The 17,536-nt window shown below is 29.9% G+C and overlaps 1 protein-coding gene across 1 annotated transcript in view; it reads left to right on the top strand.

Moving 5' to 3' along the window:
- The first annotated feature begins 3,828 nt into the window (after positions 1-3,828).
- The window catches only part of LOC123014542 (discoidin domain-containing receptor 2-like), a 60,081-nt gene continuing 46,373 nt past the window's right edge, over positions 3,829-17,536 (top strand). Inside the window, exon 1 of the mRNA XM_044413709.1 lies at positions 3,829-3,941. The gene's annotated coding sequence lies outside the window, so the exon portion shown is untranslated. The remainder of the gene's footprint in view (positions 3,942-17,536) is intronic.

Here is a 17,536-nt window from a genome sequence, read left to right as displayed (position 1 = left end):
ATTAACGAGGCTCAAAATAAATATAATAATAAAAACAGATATTTTTTTAGGTTGTTACAATTTAAATATCTACATTTGTTTATTTATTGAATCCTACATTATTTATTAATTTCTACAAAAATTAAAAAATCTGGTGATATTTTCAATTCATGTGTAATGAAAGCACTCTAATATTAACAGCAAATACTACTTTCGGTCGTTGTTTTTATATGCATTGTGTGTTACAATTGAAAACTGTTGGCGAGCAAATAAAAACTAATGGTTTTATAATGTTTTCAAATGAAAATTGACCGCCGACGTCCGATGAAACTTTTCTCATTTATTTCGCATAATCGTATTGGCAAAGCGTCTGACAACATTTCAAAGGAGATTCTAAACCATTAATGCTCCAGTTTGAAATCAATGTTCTGTTTCTTTTATCTTAGTTCCAGCGCTTCGGAGTGCTTTTTCTCATTCAAATTGGAAGAATAACATCAACAAGAGCACATCGCCTGCTAACACGTCAACTTGAACGAGTGGTGAGATTTAGCGTCCTTTGGGGCCGAGCTGATGGTTATATCGAGGAAACAATTACTTTGCTCTGCCAGTGAAATTGCACGCAAGAAATGAATTCATAACGACATATTGATCGAATTTTGCCTTGATACTGCAGGTCGGCCACTTTTCAGTCGTGAGAAACATGCATTCTCCTCTTTCTCTGGTTGTTTGTCGAGACGGCTAATTGCCCAAGGATTCACCCCATCGCAAGTTCTGCATTCGTGACATGAAAGAATTATCTGGAACTAATGAAGATTTAATTTGCGAAAAGATGTAATTGCTTATGGCTATTACAGTAATTTTCTTTAAATTAGCGTGAATCATACGGTTTTGTAGAAATCGATTTTGGGCAAACTTGACTCTCAAATCATTAATACCCATTAAAATACCCATAAAATAAAAATTTTATTTTAATTAGTACACGACCCTCGTAGACTTTGAATTAATGTAACTACCCAGAAAAAAATGATGTAGACGATAAAAATACTTTGTTCTATGAAAATAAGTTTTAGTATAGTAGTCATTTTTTACGTCCTAAACCCTTTACTTATAAATCATTTAAAACATGTTTCATAATTTTTTTTTATTTATAATACAACTTTTTCAAGAGAGGTACACAAAAATTTGCACTTATTATTATGGATTCTTTTTATTACAACTTTTTCAAATTATTATTAAAATTATTTTTATTATACAAGCCGATAAAGAAATTGTTTATCTACGAGTGAAAAGGTAGAGTAGAAAAACAATCTTTATCGTCGTGTATAATATTTCGTTTTATTTTGTACTCACCTACCAAAATTTCTTAAATATAAACAGTAGATAAAAATCACTTTATTGTACTAGACGATAAAAGACTACTTTCTATACTGAAATTAGTTGATAAAAGTACTTTTTAACATTGAGTACAAAAAATATAAATTTATTACAAAAATCTCTAATTAACTTTGTTTTTAAATAATATTTAAATATTTATTTTATTTTATTAATAAGAAATACAAAAAGTGCTTGGCACTAGTGGGTGCAACTATACATACGAGTATAAGACATCAAGTTAAAATTTGTAGCAAAACTTTTGCCATAACTTAGTTCTATCGAGTCTGAATTAGAGTTTTTGGTTTGATGGATAAAACGCTTTAACTCACTAAAATCCTCTTAGCATGTCTATCCCAAAAAGCAGAAGTGGCGTTTTTTCCGTCTTGTTAAATTATTAACTAAAGAAATATGTGTTATGCACATACAAAGTCAAGAAACACCTGACGCCATTTTAACTAACTTTGAGATAAAATGAAAGTGTTTCATCCTGAAACGACACGTCTTAGGTAAGTATTTTGTCAAGTCGTGATGATCTCTGTAAATAATTTGTATTGCTATTACCTATAATAAATTGTGCTAAAATTAACTTGTAACTTATAAAGTATTTATTGAACAAGTTGTGGAGGATGCCAGTTTCTTCCTACACCAACAAACCACAATTCAAGAATGGTAAATGGATCACAAGCTTCTTTTCTAGAATGCTTGCATTTTTTGCGTGTTGCTACCATCATAATTTAGCAGTCACTTTATATTACGTAAATTACACATAACATTATAACAAATTTAAGAACGTACATTTTATATTATACGAAACAATGACTACAATTTATTTTACATTAAATGACAAAGTTTTTTGATTTATTTTATAATAAATGTTATAATAAAAATACTGTTTACTCGTTGAAGCAAATGAAACGCAGTTTTTTGCTTTTTAGATCCTAACACATAATTGAACTCGTTGTGATGCCACCCCTACAAAGTACCAACTCCTTTGAGTCGACTGCATGTATGAAATTAAATATCTTTGTAGAATAAGCTAGAAATCTGCAAAACATCATTTTCTTCAAGTTAGAGTTATAGATGCATGCTTTGATGTGGAAATATTTAATTAATGTAATCCTACATAAGCTTCTAAAGCATAATCTGCAATGCAAAACTTACGTATTACTTGTTTCTTGTTATATTTTTAATGTAATACTAGGTAAAACAAGATACAAAAATATCCCTCCAGTGTGCAGAAATGCGCTTTATAAAATAGTGAGTTTTAAGTTTAATACCAAGAGAATATGCAGTACTCATCTATTTATTCAATATTCAAAAATAAACACATTATTGACTGGATTCTAATCAACGTCACCTTAAAAATAGTAAACGCAGAGATCCATCAAATCCATTGAATGTTGATAAATTGAAATATAAATTATTCTATAAACTGTTTTTGTACATTATAATTTTGGGCGTTAGATATTTTACTGCGTTCAGTTTTATTATAGCACTCAGCTTGGCTTCGTGCTTGAATGATGCACAAAAACCAAAGAAATTTTGCACACATTCAGAATTATTGATCAACATATTTCAAAGATGACATACAAAAAGAAAAATACTATTAAAAATTTTACAAATAATTTCCAAAACTCAAAAAGCTTTAAAAAATAGTTATTAAATTTAATAGGTCACAAAAATATGTTTTGTACCCTCAACGGTTTTACTTTGCTTTTTAATTTAAGTTTTTGGTTCAAAAACTCAAAAAACCTTTAAAAAATAGTTATTACATGTAATAGATCACAAAAATACAGTTTTTCACACTATTATTAGTTATTACTTATTAGAGTGGAATTATCTGGAATCCAGGACATTAATATGTAGGTACTTAAAAGCTTATATTATTTTTAGATAAAAGTGCAGTTTTAATAAAAATTAAACAGTCGCCTAAATTTTGTAATAATACTTAATATGATATTCCAGGCAATAAAAAATTGTATATTTTTAACATTATTTTGCATGATTTAAAAAAAATATAAACTACAGTATAACAAATTAATAAGCTAAAGAGAAACCAGGGAGTTTTAATAAACGACAAATGCATGTTATAAGCTTAAATTAATTTATATGAATCTGCTTCTAAGCTGAGAGCCTTTTTCCAACCGCACTGTTATGATGACAACGACAAGTAGCTAATGCGAAGAAGTCATTAGCACCCGACAATGTAGGTTTTTTTTCTGGTTTGTTTGCTGTAGTTTTTCTCCGACACGTTACACTTGTCGCATTGCTCTCGGAACTTTTATTTCCGTTGTATATGTATTATAATGTAAGTTTGCTTATTAGGGAGAGTAAGCGCAACAGTGTGAGATTGTAGCGCATGGTGGCCGACGCATAGCACCGCGACGGCCGCGTCTATCTTAGCGGCGCGTTCTTGTTTAAAATCGATGGTAGTTAGAAACGACGCTCAGTTACCGACGCTCGCTCACTGGGACCGGAACTGTTACTAAATTATCCGTTAAAGTCGTGACATGTTACACGTTCGTTTTCAATACGGTGAAATATAGCTCGTAATTTATCTGTGAAGACAATCACCGCGGGAAGACAAGGTAAGTGTCGTCGTTCCAAACAATAAAAAGCGTCAAAGGAGGGTTAATTAAAAACAACTGCTTGCTCAGACACTTTAGATCTTTTGTTGTAAAAGAAAGTAATGATAGTTTTAATCGTTTGATGTTCATCAATAAAACATCGCCATCACATTAAGGAACTCATTAAATTCTTTCCGCGGTCTCAAAAGGACTCACTAACAATGGAAAACGTCGGAAAGCAGAATACGTTATTTACGAGGAAAATTAAATGATTTCCCAGTTTCCCACGTCACGGAACGTACTTTTCCTCACCTGGGAGGATTGTTACGAAAACTTGAAACGTCTTTTTAATCTCGCATGCAAACAAGTTCTCTCAACCAACTTTATAAAGTTAGCTGCGCTGTCTAATACAGCATTAAACATATTTCATAATATTCATTAGATGCGCAAAATAACTGTCGCAACCTTTGTTTAATATTCCTAGATGTTATACCGAGGCAAGATCTTTAATTATCCAAAAGCTTGAATATGAACAATGCCATTGTAAACACCACTGTGACATTTCTTCCCGCTACTTTTTATTCAGAGAAGAAAAGCTTCGCGATACTAAGAATAAGGAAATATTCTTGTTCTTTTAGATAGAAATATTTAAACCGATATTAGCTTAACCAAACAAAGAATATAATTGCTTGTCTTTGTGTTGGCTTTAAGGAAGAAATTTTTAATGCATTAGTCAAATGTAAACGAAATTATCTTAATCTAATTTATCAAAGTGATATTTCATTTTTCTTTTTTTCTTTTGCTTTCCTAACATTGTAATTTCCACATAAAATGTAAAGTGTGGTGGGTATATGGTATATGATGGTAGGTTAGCTAAATTGTATCAAAATCAAGAGATTTTTTAGGTATTATCTTTTCGTAAAGTGGAAAGTCTATTATTATGATACATTATTTTATGTATAAAGCAAGGGAACATGAGATCAATATGTTATAAAAATATTATTTATAATAATTTTGTAATTATATAGTTTCAATGTTTAGAAATTTCACCAGTCTAATATCAGTTCAGTGGATGAAAAGTTATTCTTTTGAAGCAAGCCTGACCAGGTAAAAGTGCAACCCAAAAAACGATTTATAAAGCTAACATAAAACATACATAACCTTTAACGTTAGCCTCATAGATGTCACAGTATAACAGAAAGAAATACTTTTCTTAGCAAAATATACCTAATCTAATAACATCAATGAATAATAAATTAAAATCACAAAAAAATGGGTAGGTACGGTACAAATACTTAACAAATTCTAAAGTAAGTGTTCAAAATTCCTTCCATCGGTAACTGTTATTTCATTTTCGGAACAAGTGGCAGTTCTAGTCCTTGCTCTTTTACAAGCAAACAATTGAAAGCAAGCAAAATATCAATTAAAAACCTCTTCACATAGCACGTTTTTAATTGTAATTGTTATCAAAAGATATGTTCAAACATAGTACGTACCTGCATATAAGTACAGGCTGTTCGAAAATGTTTGTGCATCAAGTCAACTACTAGAATACAGAAGTTGTCCCACCTAAGACTTTCGAATATCTCTGTTATTTGCAAACAGATTCTAACGAAATTAAAATGTAAACTATATAGCAGGTAGAAATATGTACATATCGCATTACCTACTAAAACAATCCTAGCTCCTAAAATGTGATTTTAACATGGCTTTTGAAAATCCTAAAATTACTTAAAATTTAAATCAAATTGTTAATCGCCAATAAAAAATGCCATAAGCAAAAATCTGTTCTTGAAAGAGGTCCTGCTTACAAAGTGGCTGAAAATGCAAAAACATGAACGGCTATAAAAAAAATTAACAATATTACCGAATTTTGGTCATCCCTAACTGTCGGATGGCAATGACATTTATATGTGACGTTTATTGTCCATCTAACTTCAAAATGTTAACGTAATTTAGGATCTGCATTTATTGGACTAACCAGTTCAATAGGTACAACAAGAGATGCTCGAAAGTATGTACATACCACCTTTGGCATCAATGATTCCAACAGTTTTACAGATGTTCTAACTTAATTTACCACAGGTTTTCATAGTTGTACAAAATGGTAACTTGTAGACGTTAAACTATTGTTTGAGTTAACTTTAATAATTTTTTTTCAAAAATTAAATCAAAATTTTAACAACTTAAGAGAGATCTATTTTTAGTGCTTAACAACATAATATGTAGTATTTTTGCTTAATTTTAAATTGAGAATAAAGTATGTGTTAAAATTATTTTTTTATCTTGAAATAATTTTATTAAAACTTATTGAATCTCCAATTTCTATAAGTTGCCTATATTTTAAATTTCATAAAAATCCGTTAGCAAATAACAGAGATATTACATCCACAAGTCTTACGTTAGACACCCTGTATAATTTTAATGTTATATGCCACATCGTTAACTTTGCTGTCGTTATAACAAACCTGACAAATCAATACAAAGAACTTCAAAACCAATAACGACAGAACACAACACAACAAAGTAGGTACGAAAAAACATAGATTTGAAACAATTTCACCAATCAATGCAAACGTGTGATCAAAAAGCTACGTAAGCACGTAATGTGCCACGTGTACATTAAATTTGAATTCCATTGCTGATTTGATGCACTAACGTTTCTCAACACTCTGTATATACCCACAAACAGCATTATTTAAATTTCGGACAATTAAAATGTACAAAATCGTGTACATACTTACATGTAAAAGTTATAATAAGCACATTTCTGTTTACTCGTATAGTTGATGTGGAAATTAAAGTTGATGGTGATTTTACGAGGTTCCTGATATTAACTCAAATATTAACATAAATACTGCATTTATAATTATTGTTTGGAGAATTACGACATCATTTGCTATATGCAATTTTATTAGAAAATTAATGTGTCAACTTTAAATGCAATTTTTCGTTTCAGCAAAATAAAACAATCCATCTTAACTGTCTGAGATAAGTTACGTGCACAAATTATTTAGAAAAACGTTTTTCATCAGATGAGGCGGACATTTTAAATGAACACATCATTCTTATGTGCCACTAATAGGTACAAATATAAATATCATTGATTTTTTTTTAAATTGTTTTGATACAAAATGGTTACATGCAAAATAACTCCTTTTTCTACAAAACCTTTTTTCACCCACACAAAGGTTTCAGAATGACGTGTATACTTAGTTAATAATGGATTAGCATAATCTCACATTTTTTCAACGTAGAGTGTGTCGTGATTATCATAGTAATTAAAACGCCACGGAAATGAAGCTCCTCGTAATAGTCTATGTATGATATTTTAAGGGTGGCTTTATTAACATCGCTTTTATAAACTATACATTATTCTCTTTAAGCAGACATAGTTAAGATTTTATCTAAAATAGAGCATGCACAAATTATAGGACACCCATACATTGTTTAACGATTTTTTCAAGAAGAAAAACTGAAGTCTAGTTCAATAACTGTTTCTTGATTGGCAGATGTTTTTTAATTCTCTATCTGTTTAGAAATAAACGTCTTGCAAATAACTCTCTTGGTTTTCTTTACGTTTATTTTCTCACATCAACAGAACTTGTGCAAAGTTCATTTCTACTTAGACTATCCAATCTTCATTATTGTCTGCTTACTTTAAATGTTTGCAGCTATAATCTTTACGAGTACTGAAACCAATTGTGGATTCTAATAAGAAAACAGTCTTCTTCCACTTAATTTCCATTTTTTTACAATAACGACTAATTAGTTCGTCTACTTCTATTATTACAAAATTTACAAATTACTTCTAATAAAATCTATAACGATTACGGATTATATTCATCAACTGGAATTTTTTCATCGATTATTAGTTCCGGCTTTCCATTCCACCAATAATTTTGCATAATTTGTTTTTACAGAGTAAATTTGTGCATTTTATTAAAAATTAGCATTTATGATGAGATGGAGAGATTGTAATTCACTAACACAATAAAAAAAAACGTTTTGTAAAAAATGTTAGGTGTACCTACTGTTTTAAATTATTTATTTATTAATTTATTCTTTTGAGTCAATAATGAACACAGTATTTGAGAAATATTATTCTCTTTAAAGCTTTCTGATTTTAGTACGAAAGTACTATTACTAGGTACAACACTAAAATTAAGAAATTTAGTACTTGTATCATCAAAATTAGAAGCCACTGCAATGCTTTGGCCACTAGTTACCAGAAATACTAAAAGGTAAACACTTCAAACAAATTATTGTTTGTCAAAATAAAACATTTACCACTACCTAGAAGTTTGGATCGGAAAATTTGACAGTTAAACTTGACTTTATTGGAAAAGTGTAACATTGCTCAAATTTTCAAAAGATTTAAATTGAAATTTAAAAATTAAGTCACTACCATTACGCAAAACTCTAAATCATTTTATATAAATACAGGCTGCGCCAGAACTCGCGCCCCAGAGAAAAAATAAGGTAAGACACCAGAAACATGGAAAAAATGTGAAAAACAATTTATTTATAAAAATTTCGAAGTTATCAGAGTTTAAATTCTACATTTTGACTCTATTTATTTTTGTTGAAAAAATAATTTTGCAAGATTTTTTGCTACCGGTTATTAGAAGAGGAAATCCTAAATTGTAACTCTGTTCAATGTTATTTGTCGCTTTTATTGGCAAAATTTTTGTACCTTTACTAAATAATTGTAAAAAAAAGATATACAAGATAATCAGTATCATTCAATCGACATAAAAAAATGTAAAATGTCAAAAAATAAATGTCAAAATTTTTTGACAGATAGAATTTTTTAAACATTTTTTTCATGTTCCTGGTATCTTATCTTATCTGAAATTTTTCTCCAAATAAAAAATATAGGAATAATTTAAATGGATTCTTATTGAATTGTATTTTCTCCAAATTGTGACCTTACATTTATTTATTAGGTTTTGTTATGAATAATGAAATATTTCTGTTGTTCTTGTTATAATGTTTCACTTATTCTAAGTGGATAAACGCATGGTATGGCATGGCACAAACATTACAATAATTTGTAACATCATATTTAAATTTATTCTAATTCCCTCACTTTGTTACACAACGTAGATAACAAGCTTCAAAAATATACACAAATTTACGACAATATTTTATATCGAGCGATCAAGATAATTTGTAATTGAGTCATTCTTGGATCGTGAAGACACAATCAAAATAATTAATGTTTTATTTATTTAAAAAGCGCCACTGGAATGCTTGTTTTATTGTACAATGCGATCAAAAAGTCTGTCTATCAAGCAAGTGTAAAAACTTGAAACGTGTGTCTGCAAAAGTTAAAATGTCAATGACAAATGAGAGTGCAAAATTTCATCTCATATAAAAATCTCATAACTTCGAAATTTTTGTAGAAAGTTTTTTTTTTAACATTTGTTTTGTTGTCTAGGGCATTGCTCGATGATACAGTGTCACGGAGGTGCGCGATTTCCGGGACATTCTGTATAAAAATCAGAAATTATGCCTCCTTTATTAAACAACTTCTCTAAAATGTTACTTTTCTATACCTACTCGTACTTTAATTAAGAGAAGCAATAAATTGATACACAAAGTTATTTCTCTAGAATCGCTGCTCTCAATTACTTAACGAAGCTTACAAATAAATAACAACCATAAGAAAGCTTAAGAAAACACTGAGAACGGAAAATCAGACAAATAAATGTGAATTTGTTGTATTTGCTTTATTTGTGCATTTGTATCGGAAACACTACACACTACTGATTTGATTGGAAGCTCTGCTTTTGTTGGCTCATTAGGTCGTTACTGTTCGAAATTTCAAAGGGTTTACAAGCACAAAAATGGACACATTGGAAAATAACATATGTAGTAAAATGTGGATAAATAATTCACGATAACCAATTTCACCAACATGTAAATACGTGCATTGAATATTAACAATTTTTAATTAATAGAGTATCAGTTAATTCATCCTACAATAATGCAATAAAGATGCAAAACGCAAATTTAAATACATATATTTTTTCGCATTTCGTTCTCTAATTGACAACTTTTAGTAAATAATACTAATAACAAAGTAAAGCATAAGTTTGCAATATAGCAAACTTTATGGCAAAATAGAAAAAGTTAAATTAGGCAAAAAAATTGTATTCGAATTCTTTTTTGTTTCTAAAATACTTGGTGTAAATTAATATTTAAACTTTAAAATACCGCAGATTTATAGATAACATAAATATGCACATATTATATGACAAATGTTTGCATATTACAAAGCGTGAAATTAATAAAACGCCACCGTGCTCGCAAAAGAATATTCAGTATTAATTTTATTAAAATTTTTATGATCAGACACTGTTTTTGCTTTTCACTATTACACTGTAAGTTTTTATTTCCGTTCAAAAAAATGTAAGCAAATAATATGTTGCAGAGGAATTTACAATTTGCAAAAGCTTTCTTGTTCCTGTTCGTAGAAACCAAAGCCTAATCTAAACAGAAGTGTTCATGTGTGAAAACTTCCAGTCAAACATTCATTTAGCCACCATCCAATTCAATGTTCACGATGCAGGGATTGAGGCATTAGATGTCCGTATTTGCGCGAGAACAACGACGAGAAAAAAGAAGCTTCATAAAAGAAAAAATAATTTCGCGTGCGTGCGTTTTTATATACCTATACGGCATAAAATAGAAGGAAGCGTTTACATATTGGAGAAGAGATTTTCAAGTAAATTGCGTGGAAAAAATCGATGTAATCAGAACATGAAATCTCAGATTCTTATGAGGTTTTCGCGTTGCTAGTTACATGTCTCTATTACAGAGGCTGGCCTGCACATCAGGCTAGTTATAATTTAACTAACCGACAGTCCTTTGTGTTCCATATAGGACGAACTGGCCGTTCATCGGCGGCTGCATTGTCAATATTACACATGTAAATACGTCCAAGCAATTACGTTCAATGTTGCCAGAATTTACACGTTATAAACAACTTCTACACTACTGTACCGCTCCAGAATTGTTTTCAATTTCATGCGTTGTTACAGGTTCAGATGCATTCATTAGCAGTAAAAATTAATTAAGTGTCTACATTAAAACCACAATAGCTGATGGGATGCTCAGATTGCTGCTGCATGGAAACAACCCTCTTTAACTTCTCTGTTTCAAAATTAAAGCTCTTAACTCAAAATAAACGATAACTTAGCCACAAAAATATTTCTTTATACGACTTAATGATTTTGTAATATTAATCTCCAAAATCCTAAAAATCTTTATTACTCAAACATAGCGATCTCTTTATCTGAAGTTTTTTTATTAAAACGGAGTTCCAAATTTGATTACCAATATTCCTAAAAGAAACGCTATTTACCTGGAAGTTTCATTAATATTTCGTAAGCAATATTATAACATTTCATTAAAGACATAAATTGAAAAAGCTATTGGTCATCAGAAAAAAGGCAGGTGAGAGAATAACACGTTTCATCATCAATAATAAATACTCGTAGTTCCTGTGAGACTATCAATATTGCCCTTATTATACTGGCTCGATATCATACAGCAAGTTTATCGGTATAGAAAATGAAAGTAGGTAATATAATTTACAAGTTTATGAAAAAATCAAGAACTTTTGAAATAAAAAGTTTTGACACTTATTAATAGAGTCGAATATCAGGCCAAGAAAAAAAATCCAGAGTCCCTAAAGCAGTTGTTTTCGGAAGCATAAAAAAAATGTATTATTATTAATGTCTAACAGTTATTTACTTATTTTGTTTCAAACAACAAATGCTAATTTTAAGTAACATCAACATTTAATGATAATAAAATAGAAAAATGTTAAATAACAAATACTGCGTAAATAGTAAGTTGTAAATTACAACAAATATTACAAAACGTAAAAACATAAAATCATTTTAACCTTATAATACAAACATTTTTTGAGGATCTAGATTTCTTAGATCTAAGTGTAGTTTAACTTTTTTTTGTATCTCTTTTCAAAGTTGCTTTGTACTTCATAACAGTCGTTATGTTGTTGATATTACAACCAAGGCTACTTTCAATAATTAAAAAAAATAGTCAATATCACGATAAAAAAATTGTGTTACTGCAACCTCGTGTGTTTCTTCTTCTGAAAAACAAATCAGTGCATTAATCAGACACATCAAACGACACTATCGATTAAAATGTTTTGAAGTATTTTGCCAAATTATTTATTTTTCTATTTATGTCAAGAAAAAACAATTCAAAAACAAAAAAGAAAAAATTTTAACTACAGTCAAAATAAATGAAAGTTTTTAACAAATTATGTAATACGATGAGGATTGTAGACGTAAATCCTAAAAATTTCTTCTCTAATGGTGCTTAAAACGTCGCAGATTTCACTTTATATCTTACTTTTATGCATAAAAATTTGAAGTTGAAAGATGTGCATAAAAAACATTTAAAATAGAAAGAAGAAAGAAATAACATTTATTGGTTTATGAAAACAAAAATAAAAGCAGCAAGAATTAAGACAAAATTGCTAAATCTACAATGAATCTCTATAATGCTTTGCCTTATTCATATTGACTTATTTATAGAGTAACCAATATAGTAGATCTAGAAATATTTGAAACAGAGTCAAGTATTTTTATTGTTCTCACAGTGGAACGTAAAACTCTTACCATAAATATGTCGAAACCCAACACCGTTGTCAAAATTTTGCACTTTATTGAATTGAAAAGAGAATACCAGAAGGTGATGATTAACTTTGTTTCCAAATATTTCTAGATCTACTATACCTACCATATAACCTACCTAAACACCCACTTAAAAAATTTTAACCATTAGTTATTTATCTATTAAGTACCTAATACCTACACAAAACAGAGTTTTAGGGGATGACTCGTGAACGAGGCGACAAAAAAGCCAAGTCTTCTCTAAAACTATTTGTAAACATGTTGCATACAAGATTTTTTGCAGGAGTTCTCTAAACTATCAAATTGATCTATTTTCTTTAAATACGTATGTGCTTACATAACATTTGTCACTTGATTCGTCAATAACTATTTTAGCATTAAGAAATATCTGCTTTCTTAAACATTTGATGTTACAACATATCATTGATTGTGTAAAAATTCAAATTTTGTCACAAAGTGTTATTATACTCGAATAATAGAACTGTCTCCCTAGACTTGGAATATTTCTGCTGATTATCCTCTGCAAATTTATTCAAATTCCTCACATGCTTCTAACATTGAAGATATATATTCAAAGCGAATGCAAGCTTCTTTGTCACTTTCCAGCTATGATTATTTTCATCTTTTAATAACATAATACTTGAAATTTGCTTAAGATAAGTGCCGAGCTTAAAAATATGCACAAGTTTTTGTTTAATTTTTTTGAAGAGAAGCTGTGAATTGACTAGAAAACAAGATAAAAATATTCTAGAGTTCTAAGAGTAAAGCGAAAAGTGATAAAATGTCATTTTTCAGCTGAATTCGTTTAATGAAATTAGCTTTGGAGAGTAGCCTCGTAAATAATAATTCATGATTTCATTAGAGGTTCATGAGAAATTTATGAACTCGAAATATAATTTTCACTTTTAATGACGGCGGCTGGAGTGGCTGACGGGTCAGGGCGTGTGGTTGCGGACACGGACCTCTAGAGTCGTCCGGGGCAATGCCATTACCACTTCACTCGAAAGCCCTATCGACTAGAGCATTTGAGGCAAACTGATTGTTTTATCAGCTTACAAGTTAGCTTTCGCTTTAGCCTGAGCTCCACGATACATAGCGGAAACTGGCGGATTATAGAATGCAGACCTGCAGGTGGTTACGTTCCCGTCACTCTGAAAGGAATATTTGAACGAGTTTGGCAGTGGGAACGACATAGAAGGAAAATTAATGGAATTGCTTTCTATATGCTTTTCCGTCGGAAAATGCGATTTACAAAGGCCGAAAGAAACGCCCATTGAGTAATAAACTTTAGTTTTGCCAGTTCTTTAAGAACAACAGCAATAATCTTAACAATACTCGCCTAAATAAACCGGATAAAAGACGGTCTCGTTCGACCTGCGGTTTCAATTAGTTGACGCCCCTTCTATTTTACACTCTTCCATTTAACCTCACTTTGAGATTCTCAGAGGGAACAGCCTCTCGAGAACGCGTCAAGAAAAAGATGTAGGTACGCAAAGAATATAAATGAAAAATCGATAATCTCCTTTTGAGAGCGCTGGTTAGCTATAAATTATTCATTTTGTTTAAAATTAATGACAAATATTCGCATGGGAACTTTTAGATATTTCCAAACGCCAAAAAACATCATAAGAGTTTCTCATTCACTAAAAAGTATGCTGGAAGGTACTTGGAAAGTACCTGGAATAAATTTCGTCGGAAAGTTTTATCTAAATTACATCTACCTACATGTAACTTAAACTCACAGTTTTATGCTAACTAATAAATCAAACTTTGTGAAGTGACACTTAATAACTCTGCAATTTTGTTACAATTAAATATCTTCAAAATTAAAACGATACAATAACAATTATGACTATCTATGTTTACAGATAGTCTCAATATTATAATTGAGCTAAATCTACACAATACTCATCCGGTTGCTATAACATTTATTGGATCCTAGAAACACATTGAAATTGAGAATATTAAAAATACATACCAGGTGAATAAAAAGTATGGAACGAAGCGTTTTTCTCGTAAACTAACCACTTTACAAAAAAAAATAATTAGTGTAGCGTAAAGTCCAATTAAAATGTGACCATTTATCAAGAATAACATTTTTCGAAATTTTTTTTTGTTTTCGAGTTTTGGAAAAAAAATTTTTTTTTAAATGGCAACCCACTATGGTAATTTTTTTAATTAAAGATTATGATCTAAAAATGAACTCTAATTAAACAGAATTGTTTTCTAGTCAGTATTTTTTTTTAATAAATTGTTAAAGTTGCGTTCCGAGCCCATCACGAAGATTTTCCGAACTTGAACGAGGGAGTCGTTTCATGACTTTGATCGTTGGATAGCCCGGTTTTTGGTGCAGGTGCTTTGAGGTGGTTCCGGATGGATCAAAAAATGTAAAAACAAATCATTTTCTTCTATTTTTAGTCCATTCGAAACCACCCCAAAGCACCTGCATAGAAATCAGCGCTCTCCCATGATGAAAAGCATGAAACAACCACTTCGGTTAAGTTCGGAAAATCTTCGTGATGAGCTCGGAACGCAACTTTAACAATTAATTAAAAAAAAGTACTGGCTAAAAAAACGATTTTATTTAATTAAAGGTCATTTTTGATCATAATCTTTAATTAAAAAAATTATCATGGTGGGTTGCCATTTAAAAAAAAATTTTTTTTTCTAAAACCCAAAAACTAAAAGAAATTTCGAAAAATGTTATTCTTGATAAATGGTCACATTTTAATTGGACTTTACGCTACACTAATTATTTTTTTGTAAAGTGGTTAGTTTACGAGAAAAACGCTTCGTTCCATACTTTTTATTCACCTGGTATGTCGTGTAATTGGTATAATTATAACTTAGTAATTAAGAAATTTTTATATCAAGTATGACAATTCTAGTGTAGATCACGTTTCATTTATAAAAGCATTTCAAATTTTAATGAAAAATAGTAAATCAAACCAGAAACAAAAAAATATGCTTAGATTAAAACATTAAGTTGGAAGTATTATTTTCTTCTTATCATAAATAAGGTTATGTCATTTTTGTACTTCTGCAACTATCAAAGGAATTTTCAAATTTCGTAATATGGAATATTTGTTAAAATAACAAAGACACTGGAAAGAAAAAGGAAAAATTATTAAAATCTACCTCACTACTGATAGTATTTTAACAAGAAATAAACCCATTTGTTGTTTTGACAGTTTTGACAGTTTTGACGTAGACAGAAACATTAGAGTTAGGGTTATTCTGATGTTTTTAATTTTAAAATTTGTTTTTTTTTTTGATTTTGCATTAATTTCCCCTCCACATACTTCCGTTAGTACTTGTGGTGATGTTGAAATTTGTTTTTTTTTTTATTTGATTTTGTATTAATTTCACCTGCATATACCTACTTCCGTTAGTACTTGTGGTAGTAATATTTTTCAATAATAATATTCTAGAAATATTTGTATCAATCTAGTACTCTCAACATCGCAATTTACTCACCTATCATCCATTATAGCCCTTGGTCTATAATGATTATTGACTACTAGGAGAGAAAAACAACTTTAGTACCTCTCGACTAACTAAATAATGGTATCTTTTACAGCTAGTAGTGAAAAAAAACATAATTTATTCATTATCGAAAGCATACACAATATTATTTTTTAAAACATATCTAGATATATTGTGTATTATTGATAGATACTTAGATTTACCTTCCATTAAAATGATAAAGGCGCATCTTTATTTATATCTAACCCAAAAGCCTAAACTTTAAGTGGAGTAGATAAAATCCCCCCTTATGTTAATTTAATTCGTTATTGTTGAGATAGGTTTAATTTACATACTTTAATGTAAAATAAAATTTAGTTAAATTTTAAACTCTTACCCTGACTTTTTTTAAACTTTTTTCCAAAACAAAATTTTGCACATGCATATGGGTATATCAACAAATATTTCATAAATTTTTCTCAAAATATACCATTTATTTGACCAAAATTTTTTCTGCTGGTAGGTTATGAGTGTTTTAATTTAATATTGTAAGGTAGTTATAATTCAGCTTGTTGCAATAATCCACATGCTTCATACTCATACGTACCTATTTATATCTTTTTTAAACATCGATGTAAAATCACGTTTATCCAAGTTGCCACTTTTCAAATAAAAAATGATTTATAAATTATTGTAATTATAAGCATTCCTTAAATACTTTAAACTTTTAATAGTAAGCGTACATACAACGTATATGAGAGATATGAATATTGTAGAAGTGAGGAAATAGTTTCTCCCTCGAGTAAAGTTATTTTATAGTTGGACAGATGATATTTTGTTTCTATTTTAACATGAGTGGCTGTCAAAATTCAAAACAATTTTCCAACGAAAACCTCGCAATTAGAAGTTGGTAAACTTGAGCTTAATCACAGCAGCGAGATGCTTTGAATTACGGTTTCATTATAGAAATCATAAGAGCAGCGTTGCAGCCACATGCAATTTATTCAGCAGGATTTTGTTTGTGGTTTGCGTTTTTCTCGCGTACAGAGAGAAAACTCTAAATATTTAAGACCGTATTTTCCGGCGCAAACCGGACCTAATGGACATCTAGTTGGTGGTCTTCGACGTGATACAAGAACCCTTTTAAACTTGCATCGTTTGGTCAGCCTTCCGGCTCTATCAAACTTTTAACATCCTTCATTCGTCTGCTTCCGATATTTCTCTTGATGAAACTGGGAAAACAATGGATTAAATATTCGGATGAACAAGTTTGCTTTGAGACGAGACACGATTAATGTTTTGTGTCGGTAACACCACCCTCCTTATTGATTAGAAATCGAAAAATCACATGTGAAAGCTTTCGACGATAGGTCACGCGAACTCTAAATTGGAATCATTCTAAAACATTCGTTACAGTAATTAGGTCATTTATTCCAAGAACAAAAACATCGCTGCACTTTGGAAACTCTATAA

Source organism: Tribolium madens, unplaced genomic scaffold (assembly GCF_015345945.1).
Source record: "Tribolium madens isolate multiple individuals breed KSU strain unplaced genomic scaffold, Tmad_KSU_1.1 Scaffold_97;HRSCAF=244;Tcas5.2_LG3a, whole genome shotgun sequence".
NCBI classification, from domain to species: Eukaryota; Metazoa; Arthropoda; class Insecta; order Coleoptera; family Tenebrionidae; genus Tribolium; species Tribolium madens.
Note: the sequence above shows the minus strand (reverse complement) of the source record. Positions and strands in the feature narration are given on the sequence as shown.